The sequence below is a fragment of the Podarcis tiliguerta genome (genome assembly GCF_965153285.1).
Source record: "Podarcis tiliguerta genome assembly, chromosome: 6".
NCBI lineage: Eukaryota > Metazoa > Chordata > Lepidosauria > Squamata > Lacertidae > Podarcis > Podarcis tiliguerta.
The window spans coordinates 27,065,236-27,087,455 of NC_139539.1; the positions used below are offsets into that span (position 1 = coordinate 27,065,236).

The window sequence follows — 22,220 nt, forward strand, 5'->3', positions numbered from 1 at the left end:
GAACTTGTCTATTGCTAGTGGGCAGGCAAAAGGAATTCACTTGAAAAACATGGTTACGGTTAATTAGAAAAAGTAAGAACGATCTTAGTTCTTTAAAGCCCTCCATCACTGCTGATTCTTGTCCCCCGCCAAAGTCTTCAGTTCTAGCACATTCTAGATGCTACTTTTTGTGGTGTTTGTATTCTCCACAGTGGTTTCCTGATGAGAGCCCGCTCCTTACGATGTGGTTCCCTCCAGGACAAAATTAGATAAACTGGTGGTTAGGAGTAATACACACCTGTCAGGCAGGTATGTGTATATTAAATATTCATTTCTGAACTTCTCTGTTACTCACTTTGAGGATATTTCTTTCACAGGAGGTGTAGCACACAGTTGTCATTTGAGTGCTGGGAAAAGGCTTTAACTTCTTGGTCCAACGGATTCTGAGTATTAATTAATTTGGGCTTTTTTTAAAAGTCCCCTTATAGCTGCAGTTGATACGTATATATTTTTATTGATGAAGAACTGCTATATGCTGTTCCTTGGAGTTATATTTCCCTTTTCCTCTGAAGTGTGTAAAATCACTCATAGAGATTTATGTAAAGGGTACTGTCAGTCATGTTCTCAGAGCCAAACTAGATGAGACATTGGAGAGCCTTAACCAGATATTCTGTCTGTCTTAATTTCTTTCAGAAGAGAGTGTGTGCACTGGATTGGAACCATGGTGTTGTGGGGAAAGCAGATTTAACTGTTTTCCTGATCTGATCTCCCACCTGCTATCTGCCTCTTCAATGAAAAAAATATAGATGCATGTTTTCCAAATGGACAAAAATCGGTGGGCGGGTGGGGCTGCTAGATCAGGAGAGCAATGCAGGGGAAAACATTTTGCTTTCCCCACTCATGGCTCTATGGGTGCCCTTCCCTCTCCCCACAGCACCTTTAAAATAAATTAGTGCTCTGATGACAGACCTCCAACTCATCCTGTCAAATTTGATGTAGGAGTAGGAAAGGGCAGAGAGTTCCTGTTAACTACCAGCACCACTCTCTGCCTGCGCATGAGAAAATAATTGAGGTGGAGGCAAAATCCTTCACCTACCCTAGACTCTAGGCTCAATAGCTAGAACTCCCTGCTATCCTGTCTTTAATTCCAGACAACCTATTTTCTCCCTTGGAAAGTCTGTGGTCCCTCATTGAGTTACAGTGGTACTCTGGTTGTGAACTTAATTCGTTCCGGAGGTCCGTTCTTAACCTGAAACCGTTCTTAACCTGAGGTACCACTTTAGCTAATGGGGCCTCCTGCTGCTGCACGCGATTTCTGTTCTCATCCTGAGGTACTAATTCCGGTTTAGCAGAGTCTGTAACCTGAAGTGTTTGTAACCCTAGGTACCACTGTATATGGAGCAAATGGCAAAACCTTTGCAGCGTAGACAAAGTGTGCATCTTCCCTCTGTGGGAATGTTCAGGGAGGCAGGAGAGGATATATTGTTTAATATCCTTTCTAACTTGCGTTAGCAAGTCCCTTTACTTAGCAGAGTACATTCCTCTTTTAAACACACAGCGGTTAGTTTGTTGCAAGCTTGTTTAAGCTTCTCTATATAGGATTTCTGGTAATCCCCTTATCTCCCCCTTGAAAAGAATAGACACAGCACAATCTTGTGTAAAATGTATAAAAGAAGTTTACTCACACATGCAGTTCACAGATGCATCCCTGAAGGCAGTTTAGGTTACAAAGTATATACATGTGGAACTACCCATAAGGGAGTTAGTGCCAGTGACTGCAGACTGGCAGTCACTGCTGCACACACACCGAAAGCAAGATGGAGAAGCGAGTGTGTGTGCTGCCTGTCTCGCCCTTTTGTTACCTGGGCAGGTAAGGTCACGCCCACCTCTAGTCACATGCAGAGGAAGTTTGTCCCAGCTCAGGAGGAAACAGGAAGTTCCGACTGGCTGGAGCAAACATCCCCTTAAATGCCCACTCTGGGAATGTTGTATTTGACTGCTATTTATGTGTCACACCCTCACCATCATCAGTATCTGGGGTGGTGGGGCAAGTATTGCTTCCTTCTCCCTGGTTTCATTGTTTGATGGTTTGCAACCTCTTTCCTTGATTTCATAGAAGTCAGTGGAAGATGTTCACGTTTTGTTGGTTTTTTTTGACAAGCTACAAGGGGTTTGTGATGAGGAACTACAATTCCTCCAGTGAGGACTGTGCTTTGACTTCATGCAAATCCAGGATTCTGATGTGGCACTACAGATCCTCCACTGGGGGCTGCGTGATGACATTCCTACATTTTTATTATATTTAAGAAGACGTATAGACAGTCATGCTGATGACCCTGTCCCTCATGAATGTGTAATTCTTTTCTTCTTAATTTCCTGTTTTTCTGGGTCCTTGATAAGGCAGAAGTGCTGGTAGACACCAACCTCATTATTACGAGAAATTCTAACCCTCCATTTAAGACTGTCTTAATCAGCTGAAAAGTTTCCTTAGTTCCGCTTCACACTGCTTTTCATTTAGACTGTGGGCATGCAAGGACATTCTCAAAACAGAGGGACTACATATCAAGACTTCACTGTAAAACTCTGGCAGCAGCCACTCTAACCACTTAAACTGTTTGAACAGCTAAATACAAAAGCACAGTGGTTTCCATAGTCCTTTTTATTCATTTCTTTTCAGACCCTGCTTTGCTTAGCACACACGTGTGGACATAACACACCCCTATTTTACAATTATGTGACATGTTAGTGATGAATATGACCCAAGTCATACTTAAATGGTTTTTGGTGCTCCCTCTTCAGAATTTAAGCTCTTGCTTTGTGCCTGCAGGATGCTAAAATCTGGTCCTCTGTTCTGCTTGAAGTTCCTAGCTGATAGTCTCTAAAGACATTTCTCTGTACTTCTTTTTATTAGGATCCCAACTTTGGGCTTATCCAGACTGCCTTTTGTGGCATTTTTCTAGGCAAAGATCCAGGCTTTAAAACTCTGTGTCCAGGCAGTGTTGGCACCTGTGGGTGCAATGATGACCTTGAAGGTTTCATGGTGCCCAAGACATTTCAAAGTCGCTCAATGCTTCCTTGGTTATGGTGATGGTGGTGATTACTCTTTTCTCCCTTGGATAACATAAAGAGCTGGAATAGGGAGTTGGAAGAATAATAGTCTTTCCCACTTCCTCTTTTAGTGTGATGTGCTTTTCTAGACTCAGATTAATTTTGCTGGATCCAGCGCTTAGAAAACCAAAAACTGTGTTCACATACTTTCTTTCCTCCTCTGCGTTGGAGGGTGGGTTGAACTGGGGGAGTAGAAAGAGCAGTGACCAAATGGTGTGGTGCCCACAGCACTCACTCAAAAATGCAGATGTGTTCATTGGCCTTCAAAGGCTGGTGATGCCAGGATTTAAGGCAATAAAATACCCTAAGAACTGAGGCTAAAAAATAGCAGGGATGTAACCCAAACCCAAAATTAATTGTGTTGCCATGGTGAGCACGCCCTATCTTTATCTTATCATGTGCTTCTCTGCTGAATTTTGCATAGAACCACAGAATCTGTGTACTCCAAATGCCTGGGGGTTCATACCAATTCACTCTTGGTGACTTTTTTTTTTACCAATATCTGGAGCGACTTGAGGAATGAGGGGAAGATGCATGATTTTCAATGCTGATAAGAGAGCTTTCTATACGGAAGCTAGAGCTGCTTCTGCACAACATCTCTTCTCTGGCTGTTTGTGTGTCCTTTTTGCACTTTTGGCTGAACAATTCTGGTGGCCAATCAACACTTCTGGCCCACATTGCTCAAAGGAGCCAGAATACATCCAAGGCAATCACTTGAGCAATGGAGTCCTCCTTGGTTTAGATGCATGAGTTAACACTGCAGCTGTTTCTTCTGCTTCCTTCATATTGGAAAAATAAGTGAGAGTGCAGGTACATGTGATTGTGCAGAGAGGAAAATAACCCATTCAGTAGCAGTGGGGAATGAATAGGAATGTTGCAGAAATTGGAATCTAAAATGAAGAGCAGGGCTTTAGCTTTGCAGGCACATTTCTGTTCTTTTTGCCTGCTAACTACCTTGGACATATGCTATGTGTGTGTCCCCATGCCTGCCTCGTTCAGTTCTGTCTATGCATCTCATTCCTCATTTTGTATCCGTTCCTGCTGCTTTTACTCTGCCTTGAGCTACTGCTCTGGCCATGTACTTCCAGTTTCCCTTAGAATAGAACCTGCTGTTTTTGTCCTCTCAAATAAGCAGCAGCAAACTGTGTGATGATGGTCTGAGATGCAAGGGCACGAAGGAGGATAAGGTGCTAATAAATTGCAGCCGTATTTGAGTACATGACTGCCTGGAGACAGGCTGCATGTTTGTCCTTCTAACCTGAATTTCATTCTCCCTGAGGCACTTTAATCTCCTCCTTGCCCTCTAGATATACCAGCCTGATGCCCATGGAGGCTGGCGCACTGAGGTTATTTTTTTAGCTAATGTCAAAAATGCAACTCCTGAGCATTATAGATATTCATTATCTGTCTTCCTCTGTGTGTAATGACTACAGACTTCATAGAAGGTGCAGATGTTTCTGCAGCTGGCCAAGTCCTGCAAGTAATGATCCCCACGTGGCCTACTTGTGTGACTGTTGAAAGCACAAAATTGCAGTTGTGGCTTTTCAAAATCCCCCCTCTTGTTCGTAGAAGGAGGGGTAATCTTTGCATGAGTTCACTCTTCTGCCATTACACGGCTGATATAAACAGAACATACATGAGTAGTTACTCACTCTTGGCTGCAGTACCATTTCTTCCTGGTCTTATGGTGCACTTCCACATAGTATCAGCATTACTATGCATACCCCGTCAGAAAGGCACATCACTAAAACCTGTAGAAAGCATGCATGTTGGACTTTTTTCATTTTTGCATCAAGCAAAATTCTGCACATGGCATGAAGGAATGTGCACAGACAGGCTACCTTATCTCTCCACAGCTGAAGCGCTGGTGCTTCTTTTCACTGTTGTACGTGTTGGAGATAAGAGTTGGTAAGTCTCTTCACACATAATGGATTTCTTGAGTTACGGTCAGAAGCAACCAGGGCTCTTACAGTTCCCAGGATTTTCTGAGGGGCTAGGAAAGAGAATGTGTTTTAAATGTAATATGTGCATGCAATCTGTTTCTCTTTTTTGTCTTTTTCCTCTTCTCTGTTTAGCACACCTTTAGCAGTTTTTTACATAAAAAAAAGAAAAGAAAAGAAATTGTGTGTATCAGAGAGCAGAGATTTCTCCTTCCCCATTAACTGAGAAACATTGCTGTGGCATCCTTTTTGTTAGCTGTGCCTCAAACTGAAGTTCTATACAGAGAAAGGGACACACGAAATTTAGATATTAAGAAAAGTAGCACTGTTTGGCTGTCCATTGTTATCGGGTCCCAGTGCTAAAGAACTGCCACACCTCACAATCTTCAGTGAATTTTAATTGAACTCCACACCCCTGTGAAGGAGGGGAAGTGCCATTTTGCTTCATAATCGAGGAACACAGCTGTAGAAAAATAACAATTTGTAGCAGAATATGTTGCAAGCCTGAGCCAGTGGGGCCACGCCCCTCATCCTTTTTAAATATCCACAGCAAGTTTGCATTTTGGTCTGCAGACTGGAGGGCCAATTCACCCAAACAGTTGTTGCTCCTGCATACCTAAAATAGCTCCTAGTAGCAATGTCCCCAAAATGTCTAGCTATATATACATTATTTACACAATGGGCCCCACGTGATTGGTTAATTCTGAGCTGCTCCTGTAGGCCAACCAGGTTGCAGATTCACTTCCACCTGGAGCTGGATTGGGTGGCTCCTGTGGACCAATCAGACTGCTGCATTCTGGATCCTATTGTTCTAGGATTCAGCTCAGTACATAACAATACCCAACCTTCCTTGAGGATGTTCTTGCATGGTGTCCACCCAGTTCACTCTGGTTATTTAAGAGATTAGTAATATTACCCACCACTGGGAAAGCAGCTCAGAGCTAATTTGGTAGTTCATGTGAATTTTGGTAGTTCATGCGAATACTGAACCAAGATTTTCTACTCTATTCCCCTACTCTTTCTTTTCAGAATATTTAGAACTAGATCAGGAAATGGGGAACTAGCTGGAAAAGCACAACTGAGGGAAGAAGCCATGACTGCTGCCTATGGAATGCACAAAGCCTATAGAAAAGTACTTGTGGAATCCCACCATCTTGCCTTAATTTGGTGGGTATTCGGGCCTCCTTTGTGTTCAGGTCCTTCCATAAGTGGCTCACTCCACACCTTTATAAAACCTTTTAGAACTTTTTTTAAAAAGCCAACAACACACACAACAGGTTGCTTTTGTGCGTTCTCTATTTCCTCACCTCTTGTTAAAATGCTGTTTAATTGGGTTTGTAATGTGACTTCATTGCCTTTTGTTGTGTTACATAAGCAGTCACGATTGTCTGGGGTGCCAGTTTGTGAAGATGCTCTTTGCATGAAATGGCAGTAAGCAGACTATAATTACTTGTTGATGCGTTTTTAAGAGACCTGTGCCAGAAATAGAGTAGCCATGTGCCCTCTTTTAGAGGACTGTCTTCTGTTTGAAGGGCTGTCAGAGCTATTGTAAGGCAAAATTGGCACTGCCAATGTAGGCTGCCATCCCCTAGAGGGATGCGGGTGGAGTACTGTGTCCAGTTCTGGGCACCACAGTTCAAGAAGGACATTGACAAACTGGAACGTGTCCAGAGGAGGGCAACCAAAATGGTCAAAGGCCTGGAAACGATGCCTTATGAGGAACGGCTAAGGGAGCTGGGCATGTTTAGTCTGGAGAAGAGGAGGTTAAGGGGTGATATGATAGCCATGTTCAAATATATAAAAGGATGTCACATAGAGGAGGGAGAAAGGTTGTTTTCTGCTGCTCCAGAGAAGCGGACACGGAGCAATGGATCCAAACTACAAGAAAGAAGATTCCACCTAAACATTAGGAAGAACTTCCTGACAGTAAGAGCTGTTCGACAGTGGAATTTGCTGCCAAGGAGTGTGGTGGAGTCTCCTTCTTTGGAGGTCTTTAAGCAGAGGCTTGACAACCATATGTCAGGAATGCTCTGATGGTGTTTCCTGCTTGGCAGGGGGTTGGACTCGATGGCCCTTGTGGTCTCTTCCAGCTCTATGATTCTATGATTCTATGTCCAGATTTCCCCGGATGCTGCTGACAAATGCGGTATTCCGGATATGTCCAGGAAATGGACGTATTGCAACCCTACCTTTACATTAAGGAGTCCTTTGTTTGAAGAGCTGCTGGGTCCAAGTCCAGTTTAAAGATAAAGAACCACCAGAATGGAGGGCAGAAGAGGCCTTGAAGTTGTCCATCAGCTGTTCACACTGACTTAGCAGGCAGGTAGGTCACCTGACCAACCTTCCCTGCTGTGGAGAAATGTATTTCTGTTGAAATTATCCATCTCCTTTCTAAATTTGCATAGATACATATAAATTTGCATAGATACATATTAGAATGTGCAATTTTTATGCAAATTTGTGCCCTTGTCCTTTTTCTTTTTTTAGGAATCCTCTTCCTCTCTCTTTTTTTGATCATGAGTAAGTGGCTTCCCTAGAGGGATGCGGGTGGTGCTGTGGGTAAAACCTCAGTGCCTAGGACTTGCTGATCGTATGGTCGGCGGTTCGAATCCCCGCGGCGGGGTGAGCTCCCGTCTTTCGGTCCCAGGTCCTGCCCACCTAGCAGTTCGTAAGCACCCCTAAGTGCAAGTAGATAAATAGGTACGTTTCCATGTGCTGCACTGGTGCAGGCTCGCCAGAGCAGCTTCATCATGCTGGCCACGTGACCCGGAAGTGTCTCCAGACAGCACTGGCCCCCGGCCTCTTAAGTGAGATGGGCACACAACCCTAGAGTCGGACACAACTGGCCCGTACGGGCAGGGGTACCTTTACCTTTTAAGTGGCTTTCCTAGTCAGAAAACCCCCCTGTGTAGGGCTGTTAGAATAAGATAGTGAAATAAGGCTGTTTAAATAACCCTGGTAGTTGTTGTAGCTGAGCGCATACTCACTGGTTCTGTGATCTCACACAAACAGGTTGTTGTTGGTTTCCCAGACAAGTAGGCGTGAATAGAGAGGGTCAACTCAAAACTCAAGTGGTGTGTTAAAATTGCCAAGGATTTGCATCAGATCCTCCAGGAACTTTCATTTGCAAACAATCTCTTGGTCTAAAAAATAATAATTAATTAATTAGTTTGTTTGTCTGGCAGGCTCTCATGTGGGCAAGACTACCATGGCATTACTAAGCTTCAAGACAAGTTCAGGAAAACCCAACATACAGTGGTACCTTGGGTTACATACGCTTCAGGTTACAGACTCCGCTAACCCAGAAATAGTGCTTCAGGTTAAGAACTTTGCTTCAGGATGAGAACAGAAATCGTGCTGCGGTGGCGCGGCGGCAGCAGGAGGCCCCATTAGCTAAAGTGGTGCTTCAGGTTAAGAACAGTTTCAGGTTAAGAACGGACCTCCAGAACGAATTAAGTACTTAACCTGAGATACCACTGTAATTTCCCTCCCACCTTCAATTTGGGATGTGGAAAAGCCCCACCCCTCTGCAAAGGATTATATATTAATCATGGAATTCGGATGAAAAGGAGAAGAAGGAGTAGAGAAAGGAAGGGACTGCTGTAATCCTATTATGGATTCAGTGCCGCTTATTCTGCACAAGATCATTTTGCTGCTGCTAATAAGGGACCGTTGTGTGAGTTGCCAAGGTAACCAAGGCTTTGGGTCTATTAGGAATCACTACTGGCTTTGCAGTTTATCTCCCCCCCCCCTTCTCTCTCTCTCCCTCTCTCTCTCTCTTAAAAATGAATTAACCCCCCTCTGCTCTGTTTTTGCCAGCATGTGGCGTTAAGTAATGGAATGATCCCTGTTATTGTCACCAGCAGACAATGCGAGTTTTGTAATGATGTGTCCATGACTTGCACGTCCAAAGCATCTTTCAGCATGGACCTCTAAAGAGGACTAGTACATCCCTTTGTCACCCTGTTTAGCCGTAGCATATATTTCCATTACTTTCACACCAGTGCTCAACAGCCAGGAATCACAAAAGTTGCTCAGGCAAGCAGTTGACGGGAGAGCAAACTGCAGCACTGGCTTTTTATTTGGGATTTTAGAAAGTGAGGCTATCATGCGCAACCCAAAAAGCATTTTTGAGGCCTTTGGTGCTTTTCCTTAGCCACTTATGAGCGGAGATTGCTTTTCAAAGTTGTATGTACCATGTAGACCAGACATCCCCAAACTTGGCCCTCCAGATGTTTTGGGACTACAGTTCCCATCATTCCTGACCACTGGTCCTGTTAGCTAGGGATGATGGGAATTGTAATCCCAAAACATCTGGAGGGCCGAGTTTGGGGGTGCCTGATGTAGACATAGGTGACTAGCCTTTCGCTTGCCCCAAAATCATTTGCAGCCTTCTAGAGTTCAAAGTGAATGCTTGGAAAGGTGTGTGTGTGTGTGTGTGTGTGTGTATTTTCACTCTCCAGATGTTCAACTTCATGCTCAAGCATCACCTAGAGATCGAGAATCCTAGTAGGCTGCCCATCTGCTGGCAAGTGAGTCACAGTGCCCTTTCCTGTTGCAGAATCATGATTCCCTGGCAGGAAATAAAAATGTTCAAGACCCTGCAGTCTTGATTGGGGCCCTCTGCTGGTTGCTACCCTAGCTGCCTTTCCCAATGTGATTTTCATTTGTCTTTAGGATAAGAGATCATAGTAGCAGCGGGAGAAAGGCTAGGTGTGTGAGCAGAATTGAGGCAAGGAGCTTACATCTTAAAAAATATTGACCTAGTGTCTGGCAGGTGAGCAAAAAGCAAATTCCATGTTAGGGATCATTAGGAAAGGGATTGAAAATACAGCTGCCAGTATAATAATGTCTGCCGTGGCCCCAGCGGTCAGCCAGGTTGGGTGCTGGCGAAGGGTTCAAGCCCTTACTGGCCTGACCTGCTGCCTATTTGCTCGCAGAGTTGTTCTTTATTATCCAGCTGAAGCATCATCCAAACACTGTACAAACATTTCTGGAAACCTAAAATGAGCTATCAGTTCTGAGATGGCCTCTTCACGCTTAGAGCAATGTCAATGTCCAAGAATGGCTTGTGAGTTTAACAAATGATAAAATCCAGACAAATGCATGGTCTTCTGCTTTTTAAAGTATTACCTTCTGTACATGGTAGGTTATTCATTTGATGCTGGCATTTCCTCGTTGTTTTGGTGACAATACATACATAATGAATTTTATTTGTCTACTTCCTTTCCATGGCTCAAACTATGCTCAAGGCGGCTTACAACATGAAAAGAATACATAACTAAAACATAGCAAAAGAAGTCATAAACAATAAATAAAACATTAAACCATACGCAACCAAACTGAACAGTTTCCATATACTGTACATCACAAGATACATAATAAAGATACAAAAAGAAAACAGCAACAACTCCCACCAAGCATGAACAAAACCACAAGTATATTGCAGTTTCTTTTTCACTTTGTGTGAAAGGCAAATCACCTGCTCACCCTTGTGAAAAACCTGCATATCCCAGGTACAATACGAATCTTCTTCGCATTCATTTTGGGGCCAAGAGAGTTACAGACGTATCAATCTGTAACTGGTTTTAAAATAGAGCCAAAGGTGAACTTTTAACTTGATCTTCAGCCCACGCTTCAGCTTATCAGCTAAACATTACAACCTGAGCCTGAAACTTTCACTGAATGCTAAGCCTGCAATAGTTGAGTTGAGGCTGACCTCTCCACTTTCTCAATCTGCACTATTGTGAAATACTCTCTTTTTTGTGTTTTATTTACCCTCATTAGGTTTCTCTTATTTATTTGGGTAAAAAAATGTACCCTACTCTTCCTTAAAAAATAATATTCTTGGAGCAGGCTACAGTGTAAATATAAACACACAATACACAAAAAGTCTCATTAAACCAATAAAACATATAATGGGCATCAATTGGAACAGTTCAGATGTTAATGAAGGCCAGCTGCCTAGCTTCACAAATAATTTAGCCAATGGCCTGGGTAAGTAAATGTGTTTTTAACTGGTGCTGAAAAACCCATCAGGGCTGCCAGTAAAATTGTGAGAGTAAGGCACTCCACAGTTGGAGTGGAAGTGGATATTGAGAATGCTCCCTCATTTGTTGCGGCATAGTGCATATTCAGCAAATGCAGCATTATTAAGAAAGCATACTCACCTGATCGTACATCCAGGCAGGTACATCTTATTATGCAAAATGCTTTGCAATTTTTATCTTGCTCATTCTTGTAGCAATCGCATGCAAGAAGTTGTTAAAGGTCATCCAGAGAGTTTCATGACTAAATAGCGATCTTCTATGCCAGGGGTCAGCAAACTTTATCAGCAGGGGGCCGGTCCACTGTCCCGCAGACCTTGTGGGGGGCCGGACTATATTGGGGGGGGGGGGGAAATGAATGAATTCCTATGCCCCACAAATAACCCAGAGATGCATTTTAAATAAAAGGACACATTCTACTCATGTAAAAACACGCTGATTCCCAGACCGTCTGCGGGCCAGATTTAGAAGGCGATTGGGCCAGATCCGGCTCCCGGGCCTTAGTTTGCCTACCCATGTTCTATGCTGTAGTTGCAGCCTTTTCAAGTTCCGAGTCAGGCATTCCAGCCCCAAAAGTTGCCCTGAGAGGCCTGGTGTTCAGGTTGACCTTGGCTTCTGATTGGGTGGTTATTTTCACTCCCACAGCCTCTTGTTTTAACACAAATACCTTGTACCTTTTAACAAGATTGACAGCCTTTCTGATGCTTTCTGAAAGTTTGCTTTGTAAATGGTAGTGTCCTTTCATACCCATCAACAACCATTCATTCCTGAGAGGCAGCTGCCTGACCCGTGTAGCGTGAATTTGGGGGCTTTGAAGAAAAACATTTAAAGCTCTCTTCCCCCTCCTCCACCCACTGGTGTTAAGTTGTGTAATGGCATCAAGCACTGTACAGATTTGTTCACCTTCCTGTCTTGAATCTTTTTCATTCCTCTATCTTTGCCTGCATGAGATTTCATTAACAGTGCAAGGTCATTTGGGCTACGGCCACCTGCCCTACCCCTGATGTTATCATATATGATGTCAGGTGTGGAAAAGGTAAAGACCTAGCTCGGCCAAAAGGTGATGATTTAAGACTGTGGAGGCAAAGGGCTGTTGGGGAGATAGCGACCTGGTCCACCAGCCATACTCCGTTCTTCACATCTGCTTTAGCCTTAGGATCACATAGGGACTAGAAGGGTCATTGCCGATGGCCCAGTCTTGTGCTTTTTAAATCCAAAATGGGCAATCACAAAATCAGATAGATGAGGAAAGAGATCAGAAGAATCAGGCAAGTCAAGGGCACAGCAAGAATGAGACTTGGCAAGCTATGCGTGGAGCCTGTTAAGAGCCTGGGGGATGATGTCTTTTAGTGGCTTTTCACACCTTGGTACTAGTCAGCTGGTAGGCAACAATTTTACTGGATAGTGCATTAAAATATGGGCTACTTTTTATTGCATCAGAAGCAGGGTTGCCAAAGTAGGATGGTCCATGCCTGCAGATAACCTGCATGGACAAATGAATCTATTGGGTTTGGGTGCAAGGGCCACTTTGCTAATGCAGTGCAGTGTTACTTTGGCATTCAGTCAAGCCAGTGCTGGATGCCAAATGTTTTAGGCTGTCACTGTGGTGCAATGCTGTTGCAACAGCTATTACAAAGCCCTGATGTGGCACAGAAGTAGGTAAAGGGTGTGTGAAGTGGGGGTGGAATTGGCGATGACTCATAAGCTGAGTATAGCCGTTGAACGGTGTGTGTGTGTGTGTGTGTGTGTGTGTGTGTGTGTGTCTATCTGCATTTCTAATTTCAGTCCCAGATATATGCATTGGGTGTGATCCTCAGGGTATATATTCAAATGCACATTTTAAAATACTAAATTGCTTGGATATGCATTTCTGTGGCCAAGTTTTGCACTGATTTATTTACTTCTGTGCTTTTGGCACACTATGGTTCTTTTCAGAAATTATTGGCCTTCCACCCCTTTCCACACGGAGCACTGGGAAGCTATTGCAGAGAAATAGGAGTCCCAACACAGCAAACCAACTGATGTTAGTGTCCAAACCAACTTCCAAATGGTGGAATGGAAGCCGTGTGTGGCATCTTCCAGCATGAAGTTGAATGATTTCAGGTGACTCCAGATATTAGCAGTAAACTCTGCAGACATAGTCACTGCTGTTCGCATGTAAACTGCACTATAAATTATTTCCCGACAAGGCTATGTATATTACCATTTTCTGTTTCTTTTTACCCAGCCTGCCTCATATTCTCTAGAAATATTAACACCCTCATCATCTTCCCTAGAATCATATGAAACTATTCTTCAGAGTGCATTTATTGTGGCGATTCATTCAACGGTGATGATGGAAAGGAGATTGATGATTTCTGGTTTTCATATTTCTGGTTCTTCTTTTCCTTTTATAAAATGCATTCCTTTAAAAAGGAACTCCAGATTATTTCCAGTGATTTGGAAAGATGAGCATCACTTAAATTTAGTGTTATATGTATAGTATATGTTAATATACTGAAGAGGGATATTTTGCCGTGGATAATCTATGCAGTTCAAGATAATTCTTTATGTATTCCTCAAGTGTCTTTTCAAAAGATCTGTGGTGTATTTCAGAAGTTTATTCGGGATAATTCTCCACTTCTCAAGAGAATACAAGTCATAGATTTTAGTGCATGTAAATGATGGACAAGTTTCTTTTTCTATAAATATTTCTATGGGTAATTTTAGAAATTATTTAGCACCCCTTCTAGGATGGGTTGCTTGTGGTCTCAATATATATATAAAAAGGAAAGGACCTATACCATCTATAATTTTCTATCCTGGGATTTAAATATAATTTACCGGTGAGTGCTGAATGGCAGTATCTTCAGTTGCAGCACCTATTGGTATCTATTTATGGGCCATCTGCTTTTGAGTGCTTTGGCATATCCTAAATTGTTGGAGGGAATTATTGGATCTTCTCAGAAACCTAAATTCATGGTTGTGGTTTATAAAATAATTGTTGGAGCTGTTCAGGAATTTAGCCCACAACGGGGTGAGCTCCCATTGCTCGGTCCCTGCTCCTGCCAACCTAGCAGTTCGAAAGCATGTCAAAGTGCAAGTAGATAAATAGGTACTGCTCCGGTGGGAAGTTTCCTTTTTAACCAGGCCTTCGGTTGATCTGATTGATATCCTATGCCCTTTCAAAATGTGGGGTTATTATTGGGGGAGGGTGTTATTGGGCTGTTTTTTTATTATATCTTTTGTGGTTTTATATTTTGATTTTGTTCTGTGAACCACCCTGAGATCTCTGGGTATGGGGTGGTATATAAATTCCAACAACAACAATAATAATAATAATAATAATAATTTATAAAATTGTGGCTTGTATACTGCTAGGTAACAGACCAGGGATTTCTGGCTGAGACTATTCTGCAACTATTCTGACAAGCTACAACTCTCAAGATTCCTTAGAGGAGTATTGCTATAAAACCAATGCAGTACGATTGTATCTCATGAGGGGAGGGTTCGGTTCCAAGAGCTCATGTATATGCAAAAACATGTATACTTGAACCCTTGGAACTGCCCCTACCTGAGCACCTCAGGTCTTCTGGAGCTGGTGTGCTGAAAGGATCTTGCCTCTCTCCCCCACACCAAGCAAGGCAGAGAGCTCAAAAACTCTTTTTGCACATAATATGCGATCATTTCTTAAATCTCAGAAAAATAATGACCGCTCTCCTTTTTTCTGTATAAAATAAGGTGCCTGCTATTGTTGAGGAGAGTGATGGAAAGGTGGTCTAGCTCAGTTATCTAGTCAGCTAGTCTGTCTTACATTCCAGTAATACACCATTCACGTTACAATCTCTGGCTCTTTGCAGAAACTCAGTCTAATAAAACAAAGTTAAGCTTTGTGTGAACAGCCTCGAGGGGTACGGATTTCATTGTTTGTTAAAGGAAATCAATCTGCCAACATTTTATTTGCAATTTTGAAAAGCCCTGTTTGGTCCAGCTCTTACAAAACATGGAGCGGTAGAAGTCGGCGGTTCATCAAGAATGGAAGGCTGCAGAGAGGCTGAAACAAAGGCTGTTGTTTTTTTTAAAAAAAGATGAAGAGGACAGATATCAGCTCATTGTTGGTATCATTTTAGTGCTTTTCTTAAAGGAATATGCAGCTGGCGAGTTGGATTATGTTATTTTATAATTGAAATATATTCTTCAAAATGGCACCTAGTAAAAAAAATACGGCCCTGATCCAGCGGTTCCAATTTACATTCGGGGCAATGATGTGTGCTCAGATGGTAAGAAGGGACTATTTCATTCACTTGGACACTGGCTTGGGTTCAGGATACCTATAGGACAATCTGAGTGCTGTTATGCTCAGGTTCTGCTGCTGGGCTTCCCACAGACATCTGATTGGCCAATGCAAGAACAGAGTTCTGGATTTAATAGGTCTCTGGCTTGATTGAGTAGATTCTCTTGCACAGCCTGTCCACTGCCTAAGAATTAGTGGAGAGCCTTCTCTGTGACCCACCTGTGGTGGGAACACTGTTGACTGGTGAGAGTTACACATTTCTCAATGGCTGCAGCACTCAGATTTTGGAATAGCTTCCCCATGAAACTTAGATGAAACCTGTCTTTATCCACCTTTTACTAACTAGTAGAGATATTTGTATTTCAACAGGCTTTTGTTCTGTGCAGGAGATGTTTTTACTGAAGTGTGTGTTTTTATTCATTTTGGCCTGGCTCCACTGTATTTTGTTTGCTATTAAGGCTTTATGGTGATACTGTGATTTTAATTGTTGCAACTGCTCTAAGAGATACATTTAGAAAGTTGGCATTAGAAATGCGTACAGAAAAATAAGTATTTGCCTATTGACATCCGTCTTGTTTCTTATATTGAAATGTGCAGCATATAAAACTTGGTCTGTGTGAACTGAGATCTGGACATAAGTCAAGAAGACATATATGCTTGTGTGCAATTTGTAATCAGAATATTTTGGTTCAAAATGATCTCATTCACGCTTCCTGAACCAATGACTGAACAGAGAAACACAGCTTTTCTTTGAAATTTGCACTTTGTTGAATTTTGTGATGTAGTTCTGTGAGCAAAAACTACACACAGAAAAGCTTATATTAGGAGAAAGTGCACATGAAAATGATTATACTGCACAAATTAGGATATTTTCCTGCAAAAATGGATATGCGCAAGTTTGTGTAGAAACTAGCCTACTGTACAAAGGTAGTATTTCCATTCCTTCATACACCCAGTTTTTACTCTGGCTCTCCTGAAAGGTTGTCCAAAAGGGAATTGGGCTCTCAGACTTTAAAACGTTTCCCCAGTATATATATACATATAAATTAGCATATGCATTTTTTTCTGCCATTCTGAGTCCTTGTTTATCTTCTTTCGGATATGCATTTCTGCTTTTTAAGCAATAAGTAGCTAGGCTACTTAAAACACAGCAGTTTATTCACAATTCCTTAGTTGCATGTTTTTCTACAGGGCACTTATTAACATGGCGGTGATGATCTTGCCAGTTAAAGGTCAGATAATTTATTTTTATAGACTAGTGTAGTGGTAAAATCGTGTTGTACTCTCATTTTTTACTAGTTTTTTGTTCAAATGATATGTCAGCGCTCTCTTGTTTTTGTCTCTTGAATCAAACACAGCAGATTTTATTTTCCAGTTTTTGGTTTGCTGTGATTAGTGTACCACTTTTTAAAAACTCTCCCCAGCCAGTGAATTAATCTTATTTCTGAGGCGAACTGAAATGATGCAGAAACCTAAATTGTGTTTTGAACACCTACACTGCTTCCTTTTGGATACTGGAAAGCCGGGAAAGGTGCGGAAGAAAAGAACCCAAATGAAACTGGTGCTGGAGCAATTTCCCTGTGAGGAAACTTTATTATATCTGGGGCTTTTTAGTTTAAGGAAAAAGTGAGTAAGGAGGGAGACATTATAGAGATGCATAAAACTATTCATGATACTGAAAAATTGGGTAGAGAACTTACCTCCCTCAGCTCCGCGAAATAGTAGGATTCTAGGATCATCCAGTGAAGCTGAATGGTGAGAGGCAGACAAAATGAAGTTCTTCAGAAAGAACATAGTGAAGCTGTGGAATTATCTACCACCAGATGGCCACCAATTTTAGATGGCTTTAAAAGGGGGTCTAGGCAAATCCATGGAGGTTAAGGCTATTGATGGCTACTAGGGATGATGCCTAGATGCTACCTCCAAGATAGCAGAGGGACTATACCTTTGACCAGGGGTTGGCAAAAAATTTTAGGTCCACTGTCCCTCAGGCCTTGTGGCGCGCCAGAGAAGTGGCACTGGGTGGGGGGCTGGAAGAAGAGGCAAGGGGGGCAACTAGTCCTCCTCCCCAGCCCCAGCCAATGCGCTTACCTTCCCTGGGGCTGCCACTGTTGTTTCTCATGGGTAAGCAGAGTGAGCTCGTCTGTTCCGCTCTGGCCCACAGGAGCACCAGGGCGCGGTGACGATGGTGGGAAGATGAGCGTCATGAAAGGGCTGGCTCTGGAGTGGGGCTGCTTAAAATGGCGCTCAGCCATCTCAGCCCAGCCCCCTTTCTCCTCTAGGCAGGGCAGGGAGAAGCCAGGAGGAGGGAGGGAGGAGGCGTTGCCACGGTGTATGTGATGGGGGGGTGGAATGGTGCAGGGGGGGAAATAATGAAGCCCCAATGAACAAAATCCCCACACTGATCTACGGTCACATCCTGAAGGCAATTGGGTCTGATCCGGCCCGTGCACCTTAGTTTGCCAACCCCTGCCTTTGACTATCAGCTGCTGGGGAAACAACAGCAGGAGACAGCTGATGAGCTCTTGGCTGGTTTGGGGGCTTCCTATCAACATTGGATCCGCCATGGAAGAAAACAGGATGCTAGACTTAGGTAGGCCTTCGGTCTGTTCTGGCAGGGCTCTTCTTAGGTTCTTAATTTATTGATGAACCCCAACCTCCTAACCCATTACCACAGTATTTGCATTTGCATTTCCCTTCCTCTCTGGGAAGAGTGCCTGGCAAGAGTGCCTCACTGGCTTGTGGAAAGAGAAAACAGCCTGAAGATATTTGGAGACTTGATGATGACTTTGGAGAGCTTTTGTGTTTTTAGTGGAAAAGCTCTTGGTGTTCTCTATTGAAAAGGCACACCAGGAAAATTGTCACTAAATGTGAAAATGGATTTTATTTTTTTTGTACCACTGGGGGCCTTTGTAGTTGAAACCTGACTGGGACTTTTGGGGGAGAGCCCGGGAGTCCCTATTTGTCACAGGAACATAGGAAGCTGCCTAATGCCAGACTAGATTCCTTGCCTGCCCATCTTAGTAGTACTAACAGAGGTCTTTCCCATCACCTGCTGCATGGTGCTCCTTTATATTTAACCACAGGCAGCGGAGGCTGACCCTAGACCTTCAGCAAGCAAAGCATATTCTCTGCTGTTGTTCTGCGTCCCCATGCTGAGCTTGTCGTGCTGCAGCGTAGGGTCGGTAGAAGCTGCATGGTGGATAGACTTGAAAACAATTGTTGTACAATGTGCAGGTGAATGAAGACATACCCTCCAACAGTTCAAATAAAAATAAGAGACAGCTGAGCATTTGTAGCAGCCTCACACCAAAAATTGCCACCATTACATACTGTTAGCTTGTCTGCTGTGCGTTCTGTTTGTTTTACTGTGCAATAGCCTGCCCTGGCTTCTGAAGCAGGATGTGTTAAATAAAATGACCATGATTCTTTCCGTTTTAAAAACCCAGAAACAGCATGTTTCCATATTCTGTTAATCTAGTTATATTTATTACAGAATGGGTATGGTTGTATTCATCATAGAACAGTAGTGATTTTTACTCACTCAGCTGCATTTATCATCTGCAAAGGCAGTTATGGGAGTTCTGAGGGGAGAGGAAGGAAAAGAATCAGTGCACTGTCATTTTGCATCCTTGGGTGTGCATTTATTATTTAAAACTCATAAAAAACATTTTCATTGGCGCTTTTCCAAGCTGTCCAGGTTGGATGCAAGTAAATAAAAATAACTTTCAGGTTAAAAATGCATGCTTTAAAACAATAAAAAAGGAAAACAGCAGTACAAAAACTGCTAACGATATCCGTCATAATTAATTGGTCTAATAATCACACAGCCCCAGCTATTAACTAAAAGCCTTGTGGAACAAGCAGGCTTTGCATTCTTCTAGCAGCAGAGAAGGAAAATGCACATCTTCTGGGAGATCATTAGATGACCTTGGGGCTTACTGTAGGGAGGGAACTGGAGCAGGGGCTTAGAAGTTATTGGTGGTTGGGGGCTCGTGGGGAGGGGGGGAGAGAGAGAGAGAGAGAGAGAGAGAGAAAGAAAGAGAGAGAGAGAGAGAGAGAGAGAGAGAGAGAGAGAGAGGGGCTTTCTGGAGTATCTTCAACCTGGGGATATGAGTGGCATTAAATGTCAAAAACTACTGCTTTAAATTTAGCCTGGAAGCTGGCAGCCAGTACAGTTGACTCAATATTGTTGGTTAAATGTTTGTTGTTATATGTCTTACACTAGACAGGAAGTAGGTAGGGGCATTCTGCTGCAACCTACTTTTCTGGGAGAATTTATCAGAAGTCTTATTTTACATGGGCAAGGCTCACACCTAAATCACAGGTTGACAGTACTCTGCAGATTATCCCTAATCTCCTCACTGATATCACCTTCAGTTTCAGTTTGTTAAGCATCATTCTCCTTATCACATCCCTTAGTCATTGTTTCATGACGGCACAATTATGGTTCCCAGCTGTTTAGCTGAGAAAACCTAGAGCTGGCTGTCACCAGGCTGTCACCCTCCTCCAAATGATTGCTCCAAATAACTTAATATTTTTATCTAAAACATTTACGCCACCCAAGGACATCAAAATAATAAATAAAAGCATAACTAAGATACTGCAAGAAGACAGGAGTGCCCTGCGTGCTCTGGTGCATGGGGTCACGAAGAGTTGGACATGACTAAATAACAACAACAAGATACTACAAACACTAAACAATTGAATTTTAAAATGAAAACAATGTTAAATAATAATGGTGACAAAATAGTGAATATTAACCCTTCAAACCACACAGCAGAGGAGGCATTATTGATGGCAAGCTTCTGGGACTGCACCATTTTTAAAAAGAAGAGTGCAGCTGCTGTCCGGAAGAAGCCTCATTCCTCCTCCTGATGTTAAGCATGCTGCAATAATACTCCACCTTCTATGCAGCCTAACCCAACCTGGTGCCCATTATTCATTGGCCCTACAAAGTCAAAGACCGCAGAGAGCTAAGAGACTAATCAGAGATGGTAAATTTCCAAATGAAGCTCACCCACCAGAATCAGGAAAGTTGTCTGCCCCCTAAATAGGCAGTGGAAGCCATATTTAGCAGTGAGGAAAGACACATTATCTAGGTGTCTCTGCGACTGTTCCGCCACATGTTTTAATTACTGTTATTTATATATAAAATGTATTTTGCTCATCTGGACTGAATGAAACTAGAAACCGACTGGATCTGTTTTTAAGGCATCCTAGGGAGAAGGACTGGGCGGTGTTCCAGTGAGCTAAGATGCAGCTTACTGTATGTCAGGGGAATGAAAGCTGGGGAAGGTACAAGGGTTGAGGTAAATATCCTGGGGGAAGGATGGTTGCTAAGCAACCAGTGAAGGTAGAGATTGCTTGTTGTCAGAGGCAGTAGCCTCTCAACTGCTGTTTGGATACCCAGAGTATTGTGTCTGTCTGGTTTGCAAATGACCTTAATTCAGCTGATTCACTACTAAGCTAGGTGTGGTTTTCCTTTTCTGGCCCTTGGGGTGTGATAATTGTGGCTGCCTGATATTGGTAAGTTAAAGGTTGAGAGCTATATTTCATTTCTAACTTAAGGAATACAGGGTCTTTCTCAAATGCTTGTCATTCACGAGCATCACACAAAGCTGCCAGAATTGCATTGGGATGTTGCACAAATGCTGATAGTGTGAACATGGAATTTCCTGAACAGAGAATCCATCTGACTAAATAAGGCCCCATCTGCAATATACATTTAATGCAGTATCATCCCACTTTAAACAGTCAGGACTTCCACCAAGCAATCCAAGGAACTGTAGTTTGTTAAAGGTGTTGAGAGTTGTTAGGTGACTGTGATTCCCCTCACAGCTATTTTTCTCAAGAGTTCCCTAGGAAGAGGCATTGACTGTTAAAACCATTCTGAGAAACGTAGCTATTTTTCACTATGTGTTAACTATTCTCTCTGTTTTCCCTCCCCACTTCTAAAATGGAAGTCCTTTTTACAAGCTTTGTGCTTGTAAACTGTTAAGATGCCCTTTGGGTGAGAGCACAGAAGTATTCCAGAAAATGAAATGCACAAAGTTAACTTTGCTGATGGTGATTTATGGCCAGATACTTCCAAGACTTGCAGGAGAACTCTGAAGTTCACAGTTCTTCTAGAAATTATACAGTTCCTGAACTACTTCCTGCTACTAAAAGTAGAATTGTTGACAGGTCTTGGCAGTTCTGTGAACCTGGGGATTCATGCCAGGATATGATCAATACCGTTGGCATGGCCCCGGGGTACTTACTGAGAAAGAGCTGGGCACTGAAGCTTTCTCAGTTGTGTTGTGACACTCTTAAGGCTGCAAGCTGAATCTTAAGCAAACATTTGAGTGTTCCCAGGGTCGGCGGCAAAAACTTACTCTGTTCCCTGATACGTGCCCTGACTGTTGTTGGAGAAGTTGTTAGGTGATGTGAGAACCATGGATCAGAAACCCTTTAGACAATTTCATGCACTCTTCCGCTGGTGAAATCATCCCTCTTCACAGGGTGTGCATCCTGGTGCGCCTAATGTTGTTGTTGTTTAGTCATTTAGTCGTGTCCGACTCTTTGTGACCCCATGGACCAGAGCATGCTAGGCACTCCTGTCTTCCACTGCCTCCCGCAGTTTGGTCAAACTCATGTTGGTAGCTTCGAGAACACTGTTCAACCATCTCGTCCTCTGTTGTCCCCTCCCCCTTGTGCCGTCAATCTTTCCCAACATCAGGGTCTTTTCCAGGGAGTCTTCTCTTCCCATGAGGTGGCCAAAGTATTGGAGCCTCAGCTTCACGATCTGTCCTTCCAGTGAGCACTAAGGGCTGATTTCCTTCAGAATGGATAGGCTTGATCTTCTGACAGTCCATGAGACTCTTGAGAGAA

At 43.0% G+C, this 22,220-nt stretch overlaps 2 protein-coding genes across 12 annotated transcripts in view; both read left to right on the plus strand.

Moving 5' to 3' along the window:
* LOC310680353 (uncharacterized protein) overlaps positions 1-8,479 on the plus strand; it is a 339,545-nt gene extending 331,066 nt beyond the window's left edge. The window contains exon 4 of the transcript XR_014512726.1: positions 8,311-8,479. The gene's annotated coding sequence lies outside the window, so the exon portion shown is untranslated. The remainder of the gene's footprint in view (positions 1-8,310) is intronic.
* Positions 1-22,220, plus strand: part of EPB41L1 (erythrocyte membrane protein band 4.1 like 1) — a 167,801-nt gene that overhangs the window by 32,821 nt on the left and 112,760 nt on the right. The gene's annotated exons all lie outside the window — the stretch shown is intronic.